Source organism: Carcharodon carcharias, chromosome 2, assembly GCF_017639515.1.
Source record: "Carcharodon carcharias isolate sCarCar2 chromosome 2, sCarCar2.pri, whole genome shotgun sequence".
Lineage (NCBI taxonomy): Eukaryota > Metazoa > Chordata > Chondrichthyes > Lamniformes > Lamnidae > Carcharodon > Carcharodon carcharias.
In genome coordinates this window covers 167,373,882-167,393,108 of record NC_054468.1, presented here as the reverse complement: position 1 = coordinate 167,393,108, position 19,227 = coordinate 167,373,882, and positions in this window count along the sequence as shown.

The window sequence follows — 19,227 nt, the reverse complement described above, 5'->3', positions numbered from 1 at the left end:
GCACCAGCTGCAACCCACTCGTGACTTCTAACACATCAGGCTGGATTGTGTTGAGGCAGTGGTGGCCCTGACTACAAGCAAGAAAGCGAGGTACAATCCCACCTTGGCCGTTTGGGAGCACCCAGCTGGATTTCCAGTCCATCAGGCAGATGGTTTACGGGGTGGCAGCCCACCCCCAAGAGCTGCTGGCCAATTGGCTGCCAGCCAATGGAGGACTGGCAGCTCTTCAGTCCAAACAGTGCCACATGTATCAGTGGCCACTGCTGGGACTGCATCTAACTGGGAGATTGAGCAATGGACACAGGCCTTGCAGCAAGGGGATTGCCATGGCCAATCAGACAGGCTCCGGCGAGGAGAGGGGATTGGTGGTTTGTGAGGATAAGGGTGGTGTTGCTGCAGGAGCAGCCTTTGCCGTCATGGGAGCCCCTCATGAACCACAGAGTACCTGACTAGGAGGGCCTCCCAAGCCAGTTTTTACTAGGTGGTCTCCCCATATGGTGAAGGGCCCATTCGCCACTGGTCTAATGCCAACAGTGGTGGTAGGGGCCATTAATTGGGTGGGAGAGCCAAGCACCACCTTCCCCACCACTGGCAAAATGCCATGGTGGTGACAAGATGATGGGCATGCCACACCCCAACCATCCCTCCTGATTTTTCAACCCTCGCCATTTCCCAGGCCTTTCCTGCAGGGCTCATTAAGTCATGTCCATTGTGTGTGGATCCCACCTCCACACTACCCTCTAAATTGCATGGTGGTATCTGGTCTACTGGCAGTTCTTGGACATCTGAAAGGCACATGTTAGGGATACACTCAGGGGAGGAGCAAAAAGCAAGAGGTGCATGCTTATAGCATCTCCAGCTTGTAAATCAGGAGAGATTGTGGGATGAGGTGGAAGTGGGGCCTCCTGGCTCCCTGTGAGTATAGGATCTCTCTGCTCTTGTGAACCTTCTGCACCAAAGTCTCCAGTGCTGCATTGAAGAAACTGAAAAGCTGCTAGCGCCACCATGTTATGCCATTCCTGTATCTTTCTCAGGTTAAAATCACATGCAATGAATTCCAGCACCTCCTTCAGTCAAAATGCAGGCTTGCATGAATTAGCACAGGCTAGCTTGAACTCATGCTAGCCTCTCTCAATTTTGTGCCCCCTACTCAGGCAAGCAGCCACTCAACAGGGCTCTAAACATTGGCTGTACACTGTAATCACATGAATGAGCAGACAGCATGAAGTTTGCAAGCTGCCTATATCAGAAGGAAGGGTGCAAGTTAATCTAGCATCACGACCCCCATGTCCATTTTGGGCCTTATCCAACATTTCCCCCAAAGTGTCTCTCATGCAGAAGGCCATGCCTTTTTACCTCAAAGAAGCAGGACGGGTTTCTTTGTCTTGAGATAGAAATGAAAAAGATCCAAATACACCTAGCCATTTCAGCCACATCATTTCACATCAGGATGTCCCACTAGGCACCTACATTGATGAACCTGACAAAGTTTATATTTGTAGTATGCCAGTTACATCTGGAGAAAGTCTTAGCATTAGGCCATAGCTTTCCTGCAGTTAGTATGCAGGCTATACTTGAACATAACTCCTGCAGAGACCAACACCAACCTATCTGCCACAAGTGCAATGAGGTTAATCAATTTCCCACCAGCTTATTTCTAACCCTTTTCTATTCAAGCAAAAAGCCTCTTTAACCTGTTAGTATTTGTTGTCTTCCTGGCCTGTACTGACCTCAACAGCAAAGATTAAAACACTAACTTTGTTGAAAGGTAAATTGACTGTAATAGGTAGTTCTATCTTGTTATGACCACATGAGGAGGGGTGAAATAATACTCCTACTCTCCCACTCCAAGTTTGACCGTAACAGGGTTTCTTTGTAAATTTAGAGAAAACGTGATTTGCCAATTCTGTAAGAGTCCCACCTACACTTTTAGGCTGTAAAGAATTAGTCAGACAGGTTTTCTTAAGTTAAACAAATAACAGGATAAGTTTATTGAAACTATTTCACAAATTTAAAAAAAATTAGGTAAATCACAATCACCATCCAAACATCACACACATTCATTTGGGCCCACACACACACACACACACACACACACACACACACACACACACACACACACACACACACCAGTGCAGATGGCAGACTAAGACGGTAGGCTTATAGGATTTTTACAGTTCATGAAACATAAAACAGATGAGTATAAGGTTAGCTGCTCCTTGGCTGATCGTGATGTAGTGATTCCACTTTGCAGTCATTTTGGTCAGTTGTCTTCCTGGGTGTAGTTGTATGGAGCAGATTTCTACATATTCTTTGAAAAGGTCTCAGTTTGCAGTAGATTTCTCTTCTCAGGATGGTTACTTGGCAAACCGAGCAGTACTTCCAAGAGGTAGAGACAGATAGGGAACTTAGCTTCAACAGCCTCTTTTCAGTAGAGCATTGTCTTTTGTTCTCCCTCTCTTGCTTGATACGAAGTCCTTAAAGTACCTTGCTGGCTGCAAATTCCAGGGGAATTCTATTAGTTCATGTTTGCTGCAGTTATTGTTTCAGAACATTTAAATGTATTTTGATTTCTTATCTCAGAAACATTTGAAAAGTCTCAGGATGGTGTTAAGCGAACAAGGGATGGGGTCTATGCTCCCCAGGGGGCTGATTGTTTTTTTCTTCCCACTTGGTGGAATGTGAAATTGTGTGTATTGTAGCAGCTTGTACAGTTTTCCTATTGTCTTTTAAGGGTTCCAGCTTTTTTTTTCAAAATCTAGTCAGAAAAGCAAAACTAAAAATCTTTAAAAAGCACATCTTTGTAACAATCTGCACTGTTGTTGCAACCCATTATCACTCTTTATAACTGTAAATGCTAACTGTTTTTTTGGTGGTGTAACTATGGACTGGAGTGGGAGGGAAAGTATTAATATTCATCTTACAACTGGAAATTGCAGCTGCATATTTCTTTGATATTTGATCTACTGAATGGAGGCAACTGAAAACAAACTGAAAAGGAGGTAAAAAGGTATTAAACATTGTAGAAAAGATAAATCTTTAGCACTTAATTGGGTTGTGGCATGAAACTAAGACAGTACATTTAGGACTGATCAATAATTCGAATGGACTTGCAGGTAAGATACTGGAGGTAATATTTTGGAATTAATTAACAGACAGATAACAGGGCTCTATCGATTGTTGGCTGACCCAAGATGAGCCATATTTATCCTGTAACCTTTGAATATTAAAGGCTGAGTGTTTAATCATTCTATCGCTAATGCTCCATAGTAAAACTTAAGAACAGGGGCCAGATTTTTGTGCAGGAGACAGGAAGGTTGAGTCAGGAAGCTTCCCGACCAGGCAGACCTGTCTCCTTTATAATGGCCCCTGCCCACCATATTTTCACTCAGGGGCAGGATGCAGACAGGCCTCCGACTCAAGATGCAGGCCAAAGTCAGCAAAGGAGGCAAGCGAATGGCAAGACTGGTAGGCTGGAACACCCGCCTCCATTTACTGGGACATCGGCCCAGTTTAGTGATGAATATCAGGCCCTCAACCCCTCACCCCTGACTCCTCTCAGCTGCCACACACCCCTCGTGGTCTCTCATACCCCTATGCTCCCTTCATGCCCTTCATATTCTCCATACCCCTTCCATGTTCCCTCATACCCCCAAGCTTACTCCATGCCTCCTAATATTCCCCATGTCGCCCATGTATACCCCATATTCACTCACCCAGTATCCACTATAGGAAAATCTCAGGAGCCATGTCTTTGAAATGGAGTTATAAAAACATACTTCTGACAATCTAATAGAGCTCTCACTCACACACATATCATGCTGAAAAAGCCCTTATTCATAAAATCCAATCAAAACTGGAAATACTCTCAAGCTATCAATCTTGTAAAAACAAATAAACACGTATTCCACTAACCATATCACAGACAAATAAGCATTTAATAACCTCTTAACGTTGTCAACAAAATGTGAAAGCAGCCCCTTGGTGATACAAGTCGCTCTGGCCATTTTGAAACTCAGCAAAATATTCATAATGGGCTCTGTTATAATACCCAACCCTGGGAAATGTAACCAATGGAGTCTATTGAAAATGAAAAATCAGGTGGTCTTTTTTCCATGCTACACCAGATGTCCTGTCAATCAAAGTAGTCCAGGACCAGGAAAAGGGAGGGATCTTTTTTCTCTAAGTGAAAGCTACTGAGGTGTTTCTTTTTTCATTTTAAAATGACTCTGGGCATTTAAATAATTTTAGATTATACCACTACAGACCCTAATCACTACAGTAGAAACATATCTAACTTGCAATACTGAATCTAGCTATTGAAACTGAAAAAAACCATTTTTTTTTGTATTTCAAAGCCTGTCAATGAAAGAACTCCAGGAGCAGGTAACCAGAATTTTCTTTGTTCCCCACTTGGACTAGACTTCTCTGAGGAGCTATAAACCATATCTACTTATAAAAGGGGCCCAACTCCACTAAGGAGGATCAAATTGTCCAGCATGCCATGAGGCTGGCAAGGGCAAGAGTGCCGCATGAGGCTAAGCTACCCACACCCTTATCCCAACACAGCAAAAATCTCAACTAAGAAGTCAATTGAATCATCCATGAAAATGAGAAGAGAATTTTAAAGTAAGTCAAGTTTTTTTTAATTCATTCAAGGGATTTGGGCATTGCTGGCTAGGCCAGCTTTTGATGCCCATTCCTAATTGTCCTTGATAAGGTGGTGGTGAGCTGTCGTCTTGAGTCGTTGCAGTCCATGTGGTGTAGGTACACCCACAGTGCAGTTAGGGAGGGAGTTCTAGAATTTTGACCCAGCAACAGTGAAGGAACGGTGATATATTTCCAAGTCAGGATGTTGTGTGGCTTGGAGCGGAACTTTCAGGTGGTAGTGTTTCCAATCATCTGCTGCATTTGTCCTTCCAGGTGGTAGTGGTCATGGGCTTGGAAAGTGTTGTCTAAGGAGCCTTGGTGAGTTCTTGCAGTGCATCTTGTAGATGTTACACACTGCAGCCACTGTGAATCAGTGGTGGAGGGAGTGAATGTTTGTGGATGTAGTGTCAATCAAGGAGGCTGCTTTTTTCCTGTTCGGTGTCAAGCTTTTTGAGTGTTGTAGGAGCTGCACTCATCCAGGCAAGTGGGGAGTATTCCGTCACACTCCTGATTTGTGCCTTATAGATGGTGGACAGGCTTTGGGGAGTCAGGAGGTGAGTTACTCGTCGCAGGATTCCTAGCCTCTGATCTGCTCTTATATCCACAGTATTTATATGGCTAGTCCATTCCAGTGTCCGGTCAATGGTAGCCCCCAGGATGTTGAAAGTGGAGGATTCAGTGATGGTAATGCCATTGAATATCTAGGGGTGATGGTTGGGTTCTCTCTTGTTGTAGATGGTCATTACCTGGCACTTGGGTGGCACGAATGTTACTTGCCATTTGTCAGCCCAAGCCTGGATATTGTCCAGGTCTTGTTGCATTTGAACATAGACTGCTTCAGTACCTGAGGAGTCGCGAATGGCACTGAACATTATGCAATCATCAGCAAACATCCCCAATTCTGACCTTATGATGGAAAGAAGATGATTGATGAAGCAGCTGAAGATGGTTTGGCCTAGAACACTACCCTGAGGAACTCCTGCAGTGATATCCTGGAACTGAGATGATTGACCTCCAACAGCCACAACCATCTTCCTTTGAGCTAGGTATGACCCCAACCAGAAGAGAGTTATTGCCCAGATCCATTAACTCCAGTTTTGCTAGGGCAACTTGATGCCACACTTAGTCAAATGCTGCCTTGATGTCAAGGGTATTCACTGTCACCTCACTTCATAGAATGGCCTAGATTGTAATGCAAGAATAGGTTCTGAGTGAGCTTTGGTGGAATGGGGAAGGCAAGTTGGAAATAAAGTGGAATTACATATGTGGAAGCAAAATGACAATTTAATGTATTAAAAAGTTCAGTTTCAACATTTCTGCCTAATCACCACTTTACTTCTAGTTTTAGGTCTCCAAAGTATAGAAGTAGGCATAATGAGCATCCCTATAACATGATCTAAATTGCATTATTTAAAAGGCCAAAGGAAAATTTGGATGAGTGAGGAGGTTTTGCAAGGAGATGGTAAGTAATCCAAGATGGATTCAGGAAGATGAAGGAGAGCACTGAGATTCAGTGATGTTATCCTTGAGTGAAAATGGTGTGGCCAAAGGTGGCTGAGGAGATGAGCAGCAGGAGTGTTGCATCTCATTCTTTAATGATATAACCAAGCTGGGAAAGGTGAGTACAGCTCTGCGCTGCATACATCCTGTGTTATACAACAACTTTGCTTTCACTCTGTCTTGTGAGCGTACTGCATCACATCATACTTACAACCATTTCATTTTCAAGAGCATCTGTGGTTAACTTTTTATACATTTTCTCACTGCCCTATTTATTCATCCGTGCACTCAAATCCTTGTACAGTATGATGCATCCATCCGATAGTCACCTTCACTGAATGCACACTGCATGCATCGGATAAGTGCATGACCATCAGTCACTCATTAGAGAAGGAAGTGTGAATGTAAGGGATTGGACTGGAGGTGCCTTGCCACAAATTGTGCAACTGATAGATGCACAAGAGGAAGCCATGGAGATAAGTAGCACCTTTCTGTTCTTAATAATCGAAGAAACTGGGAATTCACAGATACCTTGTGACAGAATTAAAAATATCTCTGAAACACTTCTTGCTTTATTTCAATGGTGACTGAACTATGAGAAGACTAAGTATGGTGGCTGACTAGATCCTTACTTTTCCACAACCAAATTGTACCTGTTTTTTCCGTCTTCCTGATCCTTCATGGGTACAGCAAGAGTTCACGGACTTGCACGAGGATGATTCCTCAAAGGAACTCATTTCTTCTGAGGATGCATCATCCTAGAATAATCAACCATACACTGACAGAAATACTCGCACTTCTGCAGTCCAATTAGGCAGCTAGTTATGTTATTGCTTGGTGAGTCACACCTCACAAATGAGCACAAGCAAACAATGGTAGTAGGGATAGTTTTGGAGAGTCTGTATCATGGGGTGCAATCCTTTCCATCCTCTGCTCAGTTGGACACTGATGTTGAACCGCAGGAGCCATCATTGAGGAGGAGGCTGTTAGACATGCATCAGCAACTTTGTGAGGAATTGACAGGTGTGCCAAACACACACTGCACAATATTGAATTGATGTTGATAGTAATTGTGAGAATGTCTGCCATGAAGAGAATGACTGTCTCCATGGATCTTCAAGCCCAGATCTCAAATAGGTTTTTGAAGACTATGGCCACAACCGTGCAGAAGATGTCTGCCACCTTAAACAGGATGACAAATATCTTATCCATTGCTTTACAATGCACTAATGATCTGCACCAAGCTGCTCTCAGCAGAGTGGTGGGAGTGTTTTAGTGATGGCCTAGAGATGGCTCATGGTGAAAGTGGACATGAAAATGGGAACTCCACTCAAAGCCTTCCCAATTCTCAGCTGTTCTATTGTCCTCCTCCAGGACTCGACATGCTATCCCTTCTTCTGATGGACGAGTCTGCACAAATGCAGATAGAGCAGTCTTTGGCAGGGCCTTTAAGGGCTGCAAAACATGGAGGGCCTAGATCAATAGCATCCCTGCAGTCAGAGCAAGGATCTGTACAATTTGTCTCTACCCCTGCTGAAGCCACTTGGGATGCATTATGTAGCAGCGGTAGGAAGTGCAATGTCAAAGCAATTGTAATTTACCAAGGGTATGTTCATGGGTGTTTGGCAAAATGATCTTTGAGCTTTCTTTTTTATAAAGCTCCATAAAAGTTAATGAATTGCAACACTTGCAATCTTGCCCATCTTGACAATTGTGTTGTGTGGCACTGTCATTTTTCTACATGGGATACATTCATCATGAGCGATGGACAATTAAAAAAGTAACAGGAGCAGGAAGCCCCATGAACATCTCAATGATGGCAGAGCCTAGTACATCAGTGCAAAAGACAAGGCTAAAAGAACTGCAACTACCTTCAACCTGAAATGCCAATTGGATCAACAGTTTTGGCCTCCGCCTGAGATCTCTAGCATCACAGATGACAATTTTCAGCCAACTCAATTCACTCACATGATATCAAGAAATGACTGAGCACACTGAATAAAGCAAAGACCATGGGCCCCAACAACATCCTGGCTGAAGTATTGAAAACCTGTGCTCCAGAACTAGCTGCTCCTCTAGCCAAGTAGTTTCAGTATAGCTTCCACATTAAGCTGACAGAGTAGAAAATTGTTCAGGATTATCTTGTCCACAAAAAGCAGGAAAAATCTAATTCGATCAATAACTACCCTATCCGTCTACTCTCAATCATCAGCAAAGTAATGGAACATGTCATTGTATTCAGCTACTCACCACTACTCAGCTTGGGTTCTGCCAGGACCACTGTGCTCCAGACCACATTTCAGCCTTGGTCCAAACATTGACCAACAAGCTAAATGCCAGAGTTGAGGTAAAAGTGACTGCCTTCACCATCAAGGCCAGCATTTCACTGTTTGTTGCTTCAAGGAACCCGAGCAAAACTGAAGTCAAATGGAATCAGGAGGAAAACTTACTGGAGTCATACCTAGCACAAAGGAAGAAGGTTGTGATTGTTGGAGTCCAATCATCTCAGTCTTAGGACATTTCAGCAGGAGCTGCTCAGGGCCATGTCCTAGAGTCAATCGTCTAGAGCTACTCCATCAATAACTTTCCTCCCATCATAAGGCCAGAAGTGGAGGACTGCACAGTGTTCAATTCCATTCACAAATCCTCAGATACTGAAGCTGTCTGTGCCTGCAGGCAACAAGACCTGGACAACATTTAGGCTTGGGCTGATAAGTAGAAATTAACATTTGCGTCAAACATTTCCAGGGAATAACTATCTCCAATAAAAGAGAACATAATTATCTCCCCCTATAAATGTCAAGTCCCCCATCATCAACATCCTGGGATTCACCACTAACCAGAAACATAACTGAATCAGCCACATAAACACTATGGCTATAAAGAACAGTTAAGAGGCTAGGTATCCTGCGGCAACTGGCTCACCTCCTGACTCCTCAGAGCCTGTCCATCATCAACAGGGAGTAAGTTAGTAGTGAGATGGAATACTCTCCACTAACCTGAATTACTGCAGCTCCAACAACACTAAAGAAGCTCAGCATCATCCAGGGCAAAGTAAACCGCTCGACTGATCCATTCACCACTTTAAACATTCAGTCTCTTCATCACTGATGCACCATGGCTGTCATGTGCACTATCTACAGCAATTTGCCAAGGTTACTTCAGTAGCACTTCCTAAAAACATGACCTCTAGCACCTAGAAGGACAAGGGCAGCAGATGCATGGGAACACCGCCACCTGCAAGTTCTACACCATACTGACTTGGAGCTACATTGTTGTTCCTTCACTGTCACTGCGTCAAAATCCTCTAACTCCCTCCTTAACAGCACTGTGGTGTAGCTATACCACATGGACTGCAATGGTTCAAGGAGACATTTCACTATCATCTCCTCAAGCACAATTATGGATTGACAATAAGTACTGGCCATGTCAGTGACTCCCACATCCCAGAAATGAATAAAAGGAAAGGAAGCTCACCATCTCTCTGTAGATCCATTGATGTGGCTAGCAACCGTGGCCCCTCTGTTGCTCTCATCACTGATGTTCTCCACTCTGTTATCCTCTTTCTGTTCTCTCTTTTCTCTTCTCTTCTCTTTCGTGTGCCTGTCTCATGTGAACCTGTAGCTCCCACCACAACACGACCTCTCTGCCCTGTGTGATGATTGTCTCCCTTGTTCAAAGTCTAATCGGAAGAATCCATGATGCTCCCCACCATCCAGATATTGCCTGTTTGAGCTTCTGCAACATGTGTGTTAGCACAAGACCCCTCTCAGCAAAACTTTTACCAGAAGGAACTAAGAAAGCAGCTAAAAACACTGAGCCTATATTTATTTTGGGGAATCAGGAATTTAAATAACTGGCATAAAGTGCCACTAGTTTTGGCCTCAGTTTCACTGACAAATTTCTTGAGTCCCAAGAAACTCATGCTAGATGCATCAATGTTAAATTCCTGGAATAATCTCTTTAGGTAAAGCTTATTAGCATACGATAGTGGGCATCCTTCCCCTGGGGAGTAGGTTACTTCCATGCACTGATGACACTGTGGAGCTCTGAATGGACATGTTGGAATTGAGTTGAGGTCAACTTTGAAAGTTTTGAAATCTTTACCTTCCCGCTTAACCACAAACCACTCACACTTGGGTTTTAAAATTCCCCTAGTAGCCTTAGTTTGATTTAACTTAGCTCCAAGCTGGTTATATAGACCTCTAAGCACTGAAGGAGCAATCTTACCAACACTTTACTAGCTATATAATTGTCCATCACTGTTTTAAGTTTAAAAATTTATACTTATTTTATAGCCATAGGATACCTTAATCATCTTAAGACTCTCAAATTCTGAAGAGTCAATATTTCATACATCTTCAGGTCAGAAAGAAGGCTGCTTTCTTTGTTAAATAAGAAAAAATACCAGGAGGTTATCAAATCACATCAGTAGAACTGAAGCAAATGCTCACCTCAGGAAGACTGTAACGTAGACTGATGTGTGTGTTTAAGAATTCCTTGGGGATTTCTCTTTAAGTCTCTATCCTTCTGTAGGTTTCTGTTTTGATGTAGTGTTATTCTCCTGGCCTGATTGCCATGGCAAATAGAATTTGGTATATTCACTGGCAGCTCTTTGAAAAGCTTATATCTGAATGTTTGTGTTGTGCTTTTCTCAGTAAGCATATTATCGATCTGTTAAACATTGAAAATTATTATATAAGAATACACCTGTTAATGTACACCTGAAATATTACATATCTTCCAAGCAGTCAGAACCATTGATTTCTTGCTGTTCATCAGGGTCCAGTTCCGGGTCTGAAATAACCATGTTGTATTAGGGGCATAGAGTGAGTGAATATGGCTGAAGTCTGATGTTGAATCTAGCTTACTAAAAATCTTGGTCTGCTGAGGCACTACCATGTTCATATCATTCCAGAGTGACTTCATATGTGACAATGCTTGAGAGTCAGTTTAGCAATCCAACTCCTAAGCACAATGAAGCAAATTATGATACCACCTCCTTAGATAGCCTTCTATGATTGGGCTTTGCACCAGGTATGTTTTTGTCCACTCTGCACAAGATTTGCAAGCCATTCTTGATCTCTTCAGTTCTGCATACAAGAAACTTGGCCTGTCCTTTAATGTTGCCCAAACAAAACTCTTCCATCAACCCCCACCTAGTCAGCCAAATATTCCCACTCCCATATGTGATGAAGGAGAGACTCTGGAATGTGTTGAGCACTTCCCATACCCCAGCAGCCATCTTTCTCAAAAGGCCACCATTGACAAAGAGACCTAATTCTGGATCAGCTGCACCAGCTCAGCCTTCTACAGACTAAGAAAGCGAATGTTTGACAAAAAAGACCTCCACAAGTCAACAAAAGTCCTAGTGTACAGAGCAATTGTTGTCATCACACTCCTGTAATGTAGTGAGATCTGAACTGTGTGTCAGCGACATATAAGAGCACTAGAGAAATTCCATCAGCAATGCCTCCACTGCATTCACCAGATTCAATGGGAGGATTATCAAACAAATACTAGTATAATTTCAGCGCGGTGCAAAGTCATATTTAAAGATGCAAAGGTAGTGCACTGGAAGCCCCAGGAATGTTATAGGTTTAGCTTAGACTCATTAATTTTAAGATGAAAGATACAGGTCTACATGGATATTGTGAAAAATTATCAGTACAAGGCACAGAGCGCAATGTGTATTTGAGTACAAACATGTCATGCTCCTTTGTCATTGAGATCATTATAAGGAGCAGCCAACAATGTAACTTATGTCTGTTAGCAGCATGTCTTGTTATACAGATGCATGTCTAAATTGAGTATCTAAAGTATCCAACAGCCTTCAAAATACAACATTTCTTTACAGATAAATACATTTGTTTGGGAATCATAAAGCATTAGGGTGAAAGCATAAAGTATGACTGCTCACATAGCATGTGCCTGCTTTGGCCATCCCAGCATATATGTATTGTTATTCAAAATGGAATCAGAATGCATTTCCCCTCATGTGCAGCCCATACCCAAACCAATGGCCTGATAGTTCTAAGTTGTGCATAATCAAGAATGAACATCAAGCTGCCTGTTAGTAAAAAAGGACAGCTGATCATTTATGACATACTACTTAACATTGAAAGTTGAGTTCTTCCTCACCCAACTTTCCCTCCCCTTCCCCCTGGCATTTCCAACAAATGACTTCCTTTCCTTCACCTGCACCATTACTTCCAGATACCCACCCCACCGACCCCCCACCCCACGCCCCCCACCTCCCCCCACCCCCCACCCCCCACCACCCCCCCCCCCCACCCCGCCCACCGAGGTTCTAATCCCTGGTTGCTTCTTCTCTACGTGCTGTTCCTTGGTACAGTAATCTGCAGACATAGGGTCAAATTCCACATGTACACTGACTTCATCCAGTCTCAACTCTCCACAACCGCTCTCAACACGTCTACTGCCTCTTTGTAGTTGGATTTCTTATTTAGTGTTGGATGAGTATCAATGTTGTTCAGTTAAATATTGGTAACATCAAAGATACAAATTCCATACCCTTGCTGTTGATTCCCTTCCTGACTATTTTCTCTGCTGAACAAGACAGTTCAGAACCTATTCAATCACAAGCTAAGCTTCTAGTCCCAGATCTCATCTCATCACAAAGATTGACTACTTGCACTTTCATAATATTGCCCACCTGTTAATAATTTAATTTTTATTTATGAAGCAGTCCGGTTTGCCTCATGGTGCCTCATTCAGATGTGAATTTGTACGTGTATGATGCAAAGATTAAATCATTCACAGAGCTCAGATTAGGCTTTGGATCATAAACAACTCAATTTAGTTATGCTACCTTCTTGCTAAAATAACCACGAAATAGAAGCATTGGGAAAGAGTCTGAATGACAACACTGAATTAATAGGCTGGATTTTCGTGGAGACAGTGGGATAGTTGAGTCGAAAATGTTCCCAACTCGACAGACCTATCTCCTCAAGGGCCCCTGCCTGCCATATTTTTATTCTGGGGAGGCAGTGGTGGGATAGATTTGGGCCCACTGCCTCATGAGGCAGTTCAGAGGCAGCCATGGAGAAAGCATGGGGCTATAAGAGGGTATGGAATATATGAGGAGGCATGTGTGTGGGTGGTGGTAAGTGGGGAGAGGGTTAGAGGGCCTGACAGCCTTTAATACAACTAGGCCAAAGTCACAGAGAACCATAGAGAAGGCCCGTCTTAGATCTCTGTGACTGTGGCCCAGTTGTATTATAGGCTGCTAAGCCCTTTAGCCCTCTCCCCTCATCTTGTCACCCACCACATGCCTCCATGCCCTCTCATATCTCCCATATGCCCTCATATCCCCATGCCTCCTCCATGTGCCCTCAAATCGCCATGCCTCCTCTATGCTCCCTCATATCCCCATTCCTCTCATATTTCCCATGCCCCTGAATGCCCCCAAGTTCCCTCCATGCCCTTCATGTATCCTCCACAGCCACTCACTCAGTATCCACTATGGAGAGACCTCAGGAGCCGTGGGAAAATAAAAAAACTTCTAACATTCTAATAGCCCCCTCACTCAAACACACTTGATACTGAACAAAAAGTTCTTATTCATGAAACCCATTCAAAAATGTAAATCTCTCAAGTGGTCAATCTGTTATAAAACAAACAAATATTATTTCACTAACCACATCAAAGGCAGCTAATCCTGTAATAACCTCTTCAAGCTGCCATTCAAAAATTCTATACAACCATAGCTGATATGTGGTTCTGGACCTTTTGAAACTCAGCCAAGCATTGATAATGGGCTCAGTTAAGGTAACAAATCTTGGGAAATCTAGACAATGGGGTCTACTGAAATTGAACAAAAAAGATGGCTTTTTTTTTTTCTAACCTGCACCAGATATCCTTTTGATAAATGCACTGCAGTAGTCCATGTCTTTTTTCACTCTACCTGAAAACTGCAGACATTTTTTTCCAGTTTTAAACTGCTGAGGATTTAAATCACTTTAGATCATGACACTTAAACAGACCTTACATCTGCCCTTCACAAGTTTATGCCTCCTTCATAAAATTATGGTTCCCGTGTGGTGGGTTCAGGCCATTGGACCAATGAAAATTGGAGATGTTTGTACTCAGCGTCAAATCAAATAGCCCTGAGCTTGGGTTTCCCATCTGTGCAATTCATGCTCCCTGCCAGCAAAAATGGGATGCAGCAGAAATGGAGGCAGGTCTGACCCATCATTTTTGAAGGTTGCAATGACTCAGTGAAAATCTACGTTCACATGTCTCTTTGATGGAGGGCTTGTTCCTGGTGATTGTTTGCTAAATACGGCACAATATTACTTTGGGCAAAGTATCTACAAGAACTTGGCTGAGAAGCAGAACAACCTGCAGGAAACTGAGGTTGAAGTGCAAAAAAAATGTAATCCCTAGTATCAAAGAGTTGAGCTGTGAGAAAAGATTGAGGATATCACTGAAAAATTGAGTGGTAGGCAGATTTTTTTAAAAACCTAATGCTGACTGGCTGTTGGAGGCCCAACTCAATTTTTGAATTGGCCTCAAAATGACCACCACCCTATCCTTGTGGAGACAAAGTCCCATCTTCACACAGAGGGCTTTCTCCATTATATTGTGTGGCACTAACACCGTGTTAAAAAGGACAGATTGAGAACAGATTTAGCAGCTCAAAACTTTGAACCCGTGGGCCATCAGTAGCAATAGAATTGTATTCAATCTGTAACGTCATGGCCCAACATATCCCTTACTCAGTCATACCATCAAGTCAGGGATCTAATCCTGGTTCAATAAGGAGCACAGGATAACATGCCAGGCGAAGCCCCAGTCATATCTAAAAATTAGATGTCAACCTGGTGAAGCTATAAAACAGGACTACGTGCAAGTTAAACATCAGGAGCAGCATGTAATAGACAGAGCTAAGTGATTCCACATCCAAGAGATCAGGGCAAAGCTCTGTAGTCCTTCCAAATCTACTCCTGGACAATTACATAATTCATGGGAGATGGAATATCCCCACACTCAATGATGGCAGAGTCCAGTATGAGAGTACAAAAGACAAGACTGAGGCATTTACAACCACTTTCATCCAAACGTGCTGAGTGGTGGATCCATCTTGGCCTCCTCCTGAGGTTCCCAGCATCACTGACGCCAGCCTTCAACTAATTTGATTTATTCCACATGACATCAAGAAAAGCCTGTGCACTAGATACAGCAAAGTCTGTGTCCCCCAATAATAAGCTGTTGTACTGAAAACCTGTGCTTCAGAACAAGCTACATGCCTAGCCAATTTGTTCTAATGCAGCTAAAACAGTGGCATCTACCCATCAATGTGGAAAATTTCCCACATATGTCCTGCCCACAAAAAGCAGGTCAAGTCCAACTCGGCCAATTACCACCCCATCAGTATACCCTTAACCATGAGAAAAGTGATGGGAGTTATCATCGACAGTGCTATCAAGTGGAACCTGCTCATCAATGCTTATCTAGGTTCCACCAGGGCCACTTGGCTTCAGATCTCAATATAGCATTGTTCCAAACATGGGCAGGATGAATTCCAGAGATGAGGCATGAGTGACTGATTTTGACATCAACGCAGCATTTGACTGAGTATGGCCCCAAGGAGGCCTAGCAAAATTGAAGTCAATGTGAGTCAGAAGGAGTACTCTTCATTGGTTGGAGTCATACCTAGCATAAAGGAAGATAGTTGTGGTTGTTGGAGGCCAATCATCTTAACTCTAGAATGCCACTGCAGGAGTTCCTCAGGAGATTGTCTTGGGCCCAATCACCTCCAGCTGCTTCATCAATGATGCTACCCCTATCATAATGTCAGAAGTGGGGATGCTCACTGATGATTGCACAACGTTCAGTACCATTTGCGATTTCTCAGATACTGAAGCAGTTCTTGACCGCATGCAGCAAGACCTGGGCACATTCAGGCCTGGCCTGATAAGTGGCAAATAACACTTGCACCACACAAATGCCAGGCAATTATCACCTCCAACAAGAGAGAATCTAATCATCTCCCCATGAAGTTCAATGGCATTGTCATCACGAAAACCTGGCCATCAACATCCTGGAAGGGTTACCATTGACCAGAAACTGAACTGGACCAGTCATATAAATACTGTGGCTACTAAAGCAAGTCAGATACTGGGAATTCTGCAGTGAATAACTCATCCCCTAACTCATCAAAGTCTGCCCACCAACTACAAGGCAGAAGTCGGGAATGTGGTGGAACACTCTTTACTTGCCTAGATGAGTACAGCTCCAACTACATCCAAGAAGCTGACACCATCCAGGACAAAACAGTACATCTCATCGACATCCCATCTACTACCTTAAACATTCACTTCCTACACCGCCAGTGGCAGCTGTGTGTACCATCCACAAGATGGACTCCTAGATGTTTATAGCACAGAAGGAGGTCGTTCAGCCCATTATGTCCACGCCAGTCAACAAAGATCTGACTACAGCGCTTGGCCCATAGCCCTGAAGGCTATGATAAAGCATATGAATATCTAAATACTTCTAAAACGTTATGAGAGTTTCTAACTGAACCACTCTTGCAGGCTCCCTGGTTATTGACCCCTCTACTAATGGAAAAGGTGCTTTCCTATCCACCTTACCTATGCCCCGCACAATCTTATACAACTCAATCAGGTCCCCTCTCAACCTTCGCTAATCTAAGGAAGCAAACCCCAGCCTATCCAATCTTTCCTCATAGCTCAGAGTCTCCAGCCCAGGCAGTATCCTGGTAAATGTTCTTTGCACCCTCTCCAGTGCAATCACATCCTTCCTATAATGTGGTGAGCAGAACTGCATGCAATGCTCCAGTTGTGGCCTAATCAGCATTTTATACAGTTCCAACACAGCCTCCTTGTTCTTGTATTCTGTGCCTCGGCTAATAAAGGCAAGTATCCCATATGCTTTCTTAACCGCCTTATCTACCCGCCCTGCTACCTTCAGGGAAATATGGATAGGTACACCAAAGCCCTTCTGATCTTCAGTACTCTCCAGGGTGCTACCATTCATAGTGTAATCCCTTGCCTTGTTAGCCCTCCCCAAGTGCATTACCTCACACTTTCCTAGGTTGAATTCCATTTGCCACTGCTCTGCCCGCCTGACCACTCCATTGATATCCTCCTGCAGTTTACCACCCTACCAATTTTCGTGACATCTGCAAACTTCTTGATCATCCTCTACATTTAGGTCCAAATCATTTATGTACACCACAAACAGCAAGGGCCCCAGCACCGAGCCCTGCAGAACCCCACTGGAAACAGACTTCCAGTCACAGAAACATCCTTCTGCCATCACCATCTGCTTCCTGCCTCTCAGCCAATTTTGGATCCAACATGCCACTTTGCATTGTATCCCATGGGCTCTTACTTTCTTGACTGGTCTGACATAAGGGACCTTATCAAAAGCCTTGCTAAAGTCCATGTAAACCACATCAAATGCATTACCCTCATCAACACTCTTGGTTACCTCCTCAAAAAATTCTATCAAATTTGTCAAACGTGACCTTCCCTTAACAAATCCATGCTGACTATCCCTGATTATTCCATGACTCTCCAAGTGCAGATATATTCTGCCCCTCAGAATTCTTTCTAATAACTTCCCCACCACTGAGGTTAGACTGACTGGCCTGTATTTTCCTGGTCTATCCCTTCCTCCCTTTTTTAATAATGGGACAATGTTAGCAGTCCTCCAATTCTCTGGCACCTCACCTGTGGCCACAGAGGATTTGAAAATTACTGCCAGGGCCCCTGATATCACTTCCCTTGCCTCCCTCAACAGCCTGGGATACATCTCATCGGATTTATCCACTTTTAAGGCCGCTAAACCAACTATTACCTCCTCTCTCTTTATGTTAATTTCCTCTAACATTTCACCGTCCTGCACCCTGTTGTCTATACCTGTGTTGTCCTTTTCCATTGTGAAGACCGACCCAAAGTATTCATTGAGGACTGTACTCACATCTTCTGGGTCCACACACAGATTACCCCTATGGTCCCCAATTGGCCCTATTCTGTCCCTAGTTATGCTCTTGCTCTTTATATATTTAAAAAACACTTTGGATTTTCTTTTATTCTACCCACCAATGCTTTCCCATGCACTCTCTTAGCTTTTCTAATTTCTTTTTTAAGTTCCCCCTTGCATTCTTTATACTCCTCTAGGGGCTGTGCCATATTGAGCCCATGGTATCTGCCATAAGCTTCTCTCTTTTTCTTGATCCTAACTTTTATGTCACTTGTAACCCAGAGTTCTCCAGACTTGGTCACCTGCATTGTCTTTACGGGAGCATATTTGCCCTGTACCCTCACTATTACCTCCTTAAATGCCTCCCACTGCTATGACAGTTTTATCTGCAAGTAGCTGCTCCCAGTCTACTTGGGCCAAAGAAACTCACCAAGGCTTCTTCAACAGAACATTTCAAACCCGTGACATCAACCACCTAGAAGAACAAGAGCAGCAGATGCATGGGAACACCACCCCAAGTTCCCCTCCAAGTCACACAGCATCCCAACTTGGAACTATATCACTGTGCCTTCATTGTCACTGAGTCAAAATCCTGGAACTTCCTAATAGCACTGCGGACGTACCTACACCACATAGACTGCAGAGTTCAAATAGGTGGCTTGCCAGCACCACCTTGTCAAGTGTAATTAGGGATGGGTAGTAAACGCTGGTCTTGCCAGTGATGCTTACATCCCATGAACAAATATAAACAAAGGATGCACTACACAGAGGTTATCAGGATGGAGTGAGGCAATCAGAGTGGGGCCAGTAATGGTCTTGGAAACTGCTGTGGAACAAGGAGGAGCACCTTTCCCTCTGGCTCCCTCGGAAATGTTTATTAACAACTTTAATAAGGCTCCTAATTTGTTTAATTCAGGGGCCTAGCTTGGCCCCACAAGTTTAGCAGTGGGACCAATGCCATCAAAGGTTAGGTGCATGTTATCCTACTGTTAAAATGGTATGCTTTGCATCCATAACATAACTCTGTGCTATCAATTTTTACCCCAAATTATTTATAATCAAGAGTGCCTGAATCAGAATACAATAGAAATTCTTCAGTCA